Raw genomic sequence first — 5533 nt, forward strand, 5'->3', positions numbered from 1 at the left:
TCAGTATATTCCTTCCATCTTCTTTTAATACTTCCTGGATCATTTAATATTCTGCCCGAAGCATCCTTGATTCAGATAGCCCTTGAATTTTGGTAATCTGCTCATGTTATACCTGGTCATTACTGTGGCGACAGTTGATTTGATCAGTGTTTTATTGGGTTGAGAACACAAGTCCCCAGTTGTCTTCTTTCTCACTGTGTGATTTCGACTCTTCGCTGTGCCCACTGGCTGCTATAAACAACCAAGGGTAAGACTACAGGGAATGATTGACTCCTTAAAGAGGCCGGGGGGCTCCTCTAAGATATTTTCACTTTGGAAGGTGATATTCCTATTGGAAGGACCTCGCTGGGTAAAGGGAGTAGGGAGGGCCCAGGTGCTGTCTTGGTTTTGATCTAATCTACAATGGGACAGAATCCTTGGAAGGTAGGATCACTGCACAGATAGCACTTATTGTGCGCTAGTTAAACTTGAGAATATTTTCCATGTACTACTGAACACAGCAGTCCAGTGAGGCTGGTGCTGTAGGCAGATCTCATTCAGTGCAGCATACATATTCCTTTGCTTGCTTTTCTGCTTCTTTTCTCTACTTCAAGGCCAGATTCCTTGCTCAGCTCCTTCTCGCATGTTCTCCTGTCTAACATGCGGGATGCTGTTTTTTCCATACATGGTGGGCCTTCTCTTTGAGGTTACACAATCTATCCTCTGTCTCAAAACCCACCCCTGCAGATTTATTTGGTAATGCCTCCTCCTCAGTGCAACTCCCCTGTCCAAGCGTGGAGAAGGCAGCTAGCTGAAAGCCAGAGGAACTTCTGAGGTGAGCACCATCACAATGTTGGGGGGAGGGGGTGTGAAAGCTGTATGTCTTCACATCAGGAGAATGCTCATTGGTCTCCCTCAGGCATGGGTAGATTGGAAGTCCTGGAGATGTGTAGCCTCTAGTGCTATGGACTACACCACCAGAGCTCCTAAGCATGGTGAAAACAAAACTTACTCCTAAGTCTAGTGAAAACTCAGCTGAGAAAAAGCTCTAGTCTGTGCCTGAAGACAGCCAGATCTTACAACCTAGCAGTGCAAGCAGTACAGCCACAACCAGCAGTTGCACTACGACGGATTCGGACTCAAGATAACCCCACACGTGTCAGATGAGAACTGTACTCCTGAGGGTTTCCAATAGCTGGCTTTTCAAAAATAGATTGTGTGGCCTTTTTGAGGCCCTTCTGCAATATAACAGGAATGCGATAATTAGAAATTGGCATAGAGGCTTCACCCACACACGCAGGTTCATTGTAGAAGGTTAACTGATTTGTCCTTAATGAAAATTCTTGCCTTATGGTACAGCATCTTTTCAAACATCACATCTTTCCCCTCCTCCCATTTTATTTTTATTTTATATTGATTTGCACAATTCAACAGCTGCCCTTCGGGAGAAGGATGGGCAATCTCCTCTCGTGTGATTAACTGCCTCTAAAAACCTGCTGGAGGGTCAGCTCTAGGTCGGTTCCAACTCAACGGTACACAATAACAACAACAATTGATTTGCATACAAAATTCATAGATAAGAAAAAGAAATCCCTTTTGAGTGTTGACTAGATATTGTAATTAATTCATTACATTAATGGTAGAAAACAAAATAAATATGATTGTACACATCATTCTCTTTTTTTATTGTATGAAAGCCCAATATAATTTGCAAACTATCACTCAAATAAAAATCAAGAAATTAAGCGAAAGCAAACCAAAAAAAGAAATTTGTAGACGTTGTGTATCATTCACGCACACTGCATTTCAGCGATTCCTACACTCACATTACATTTCAAACCATCACTCATGTGCATTGTGTTTCAATAAATTAATCACCATTGATCTATGCCTACTGTTATTCAGTCTCTTTAGGCCCCCCACTGGATCTCTCCTAATCCCTTCCCCCTCCCCACCCTTACCTCCATTCACCTTACTGTGATCCAAGTGATTTCCACTTCTTAATTGAGGGAAGAAGAGAAGTGAGATAAGCCAGATCAACATAACTATTGGAAATATTCTTTCCCAACTATCCACTCTTTATATCCTCTTGTGCTCCTCTTGTCAATTAAGTCTGTACACATAACTGAAAATTAGCTTTGCGCCATTCGCGATGGCCTCAGACCACTCCATTCCATGTGTCTAAAGGGCTTGCATGATCATAAAGTTAATGCCTCCTCTTCCTTAATGCATTTGACTTCTCTCCTTTTCTAGTCAAGAAACCCTGGGCACTTTACTATGATCCATACTCCACGGATATCATGCTTGACTCATTATTTTATAGTCTGGCCACTAACTATGTTGGTGTTGTGTCTGTTCTCTTGCATATTCCATTATTACTGTCGTTAAGTGCCATTCAATTGGAACCCCCTCATAGCTGACCCTCCAGAGAGTTTTCAGAGCTTGTAAATCGCACAGGAGGGGCCTACCCTTCCTACCCCTGTGGAACAGCTGGTAGATTCAAATTACTTTGGGTTGACAGTGAGACTTCTTATCAGTAGGCCACCATAGTTCCCATTCAGTTATTAGGACCTCCAATACTCTGAGCTACTTCTAATTATAAATACCTTATATCACTGATACCTGAAGTGAAATCTTAAACTGTTGTTACAACTTTATTTTATATGTAAAGACAGAAGAAAAGACCTCTACCTACTTAAGAGCTGTTTTTTTTGAGTATAATTAGAAGGATTTAGAATGGGTTGCAGCCACAACTGCTTGCCAAGAAGAGAGTGCAAGGGATCCTGATCCAGGGTCACATCTCAGGAGAGGAAACAGCAGACACCTAGAGAGAGGTGAGGTCCCCAGAGAGATTGCGGAAGGAGCTGCTTTCCATCACCACACGGAAGTTGATCCAGATCTCCAAGACAACATAGAAGTGCATTCCCTTCTCAATGAAAAGGAGAAAGAAAAAAAAAAAGAGATGAGGAAAAGAAAGAAACAAAGAGGAAAGAAGGATGGATTACCATGAGGAACGTGGAGGGCAAGACAGAAGAAGTGATGAGTTTCATGGCTCCACCAAAGGAAGAAAGTGCTGGCACTGTACATGCCTCTGCCTTCAATGTGTTGCAGAATTGAAAGTACAGGAGTACATGACTAGAAAAGGTGGATGGACTCAACAGACTTCTGAACTTCATTGCATGAGAATTGAGGTGTTGAAGAATGATTTCTCCTCCGCCTCCATTTTGGTCAAAAGAATGGATTTTATATTTTTTTATTTGATATGCATCAAAACCAGGATCTCTTCCCTGCTCTTTTAAAAGTAAGAAAATCTTACTTACAAATTGTATTGTTCACTTACCTTGCCTCAGAAGAAGAAAGGTTAAACATTACATCCTATTGTTTTTTTTTAAGGAAATATCATTTGGGGCAATCATCAACCTCATTTCTTTTGCCTTTACCCCTATGTATGGTTTTTTGTTTTTATTTTTTTTTGAATGCTTGGTAGGACCTTTTTTTTAAAGTATAAAATAATTTGGATGTAAGTTAACTCCAATGAAGCAATATTTCTTTCAAAAATGGTTATATTTATCGATTTTGTTATCTCACTGTATTATAGCTACCTAATGGGCACTGCATATTCTCATTATAATGACTTTAAAATATTTTATTATTATTAATTTTAATAAAAATTTACAGAAACTTTGGATTTCCATTCATTCATTGTTGCACTTTTCTCCCTGCTCATTTCCTCCCCCCACCCCAGTTTACTCTTCTCTTTGAAAAAGAAAAAAAATCTTTCATTGTTATACAATCCCTCCCTCCCCAACTCCACTCCACTATGCAGCCTTCGTTCTGGAGGACAATGCGCTGGGTGAAATATCTCAGTCACAAAAGAACAAATATTGCGTAGTGCCATTGCTGTAAAATGGGACTGACATTGGGGTTAGGGGGAGATTGAGAAAGATGGGATAAATTATGTATATTGCATTGAAACAGATGAAGGAGAGAACTGTTTAAAAGGGATATGTGATTAGGTATTATAATGACTTTTTAAGAAAAAATATTTTAGTAAGGACTGTTTAAATATACACACAGAAACATTAACAATGATTATAGCATTACCAGAGTTGTTTAGGGTTTTTGATTTTTGGCAGTCAGGCAGCAGAAAACTGGAAAAATAAGAAACCAATAAAGCATTTTCTATCATGCAAACTAATGCATAAAATGTATAACAAATTATCTTTTATGATGATCACTATCATGAAGATGAAATATGAGTTTTTATTTCTATGATGATTTAAGGGAGTTCTGGTGGCCTCGTGGTAAGTTATTGCTAACTCAAAGGAATATGGTTCAAATCCACCAGATGCTTTGTTGGGAGAAAGATGGGCCACTTCCTCCCATGTGAAAAGCCACAGCTATGGGTCGGTTCTAGCTTGGCAGTACCTAACAACATCGTGATTTAAGCACGCTAGAGTCTGTGATGAGCTCCAGAGTCCAGCAGAGTTTTGTTCCATTGTGAGAAGTCAACTTGATGGTACCTAACAATAACACCAATACTAAAGAACTCTTCGATTGTTATCATAGGGTTGCATAACCTCTTTTCCCATCTGAACACTTTGAACAAAGCCTCAAACTGTCCATTGAGCTGGGGTGGCCTAGTGGCAACAAGCTGCTCCGCAATCCCAAAGGCCTGCCTTTGGAATCCACCAGCTGCTCTGTAGGAGAAGGGGGGGGGGGCAATCTCCTCCCGATTAATTAACTGCCTCTGAAGACCTTCCGGAGGGTCAGTTATGGGTCGGTTCTGACCCGACGGTACACAACAACACACAGGGGTTCCAGGGAACTCTAGAAGATGGAACAATTCCATCATAGTAAGCCTCCCATTCTTTGTAAAAAAATTTATTTTGGAGATTAACAACAGAGGGGGAGGGAGAGGAGTAGCACAAAAGGAAACCTGAAAAGAAAAGCTGAAAGTGTCTCCTGTGGATTTTTATAAGGTGATTTATTTGTAGATTAAGAAGAGAGGAAAAGAGGGGGAAGCAAAATTGGGAGCACAGGCTAAAAAGGTCTCATGTGTGCTCATGAACTCTAGTGACACTTAATTCCAAGAAGGCAGGAAAGGCAGACAATTAGTTACTCTTATGTAATTTCCTGGTACTCTTTTATTATGCTAATAAATATATCCTCTTTGACAAACCAGACAGCATATGAGAGGCTGAGGATGAAAGCTCTTAAATGTGGATTCACTTTCCTTAGGGAACAAGACTGAACATTTATTGTTCTTGCTCTTGTTCCTTTGCGCTAATATGTGAATTGGTATTGGAAGAGACTTCCAGAGGGAAGCTTAGCTCCCACTGGGAGTTTACCCTAAAACACACACTCAAAGAGCATGCACATATGTCCCCCCAAATAGGCTCTGCATTGTGCAGGATTTAGGCGAATAATGTGCTTTATACGGGTGATATATCTGCATATTCTCACAATAATTTATGAAGTCAATATTACCATCTCATTATCTTTGTGGAGAAACAGTAGTTATATGTTGAAATTTAGGATACTCAACTTTATA

The sequence above is a fragment of the Elephantulus edwardii genome, unplaced genomic scaffold, assembly GCF_000299155.1.
Source record: "Elephantulus edwardii isolate Elephantulus edwardi_28Jun2011 unplaced genomic scaffold, EleEdw1.0 scaffold00011, whole genome shotgun sequence".
Lineage (NCBI taxonomy): Eukaryota > Metazoa > Chordata > Mammalia > Macroscelidea > Macroscelididae > Elephantulus > Elephantulus edwardii.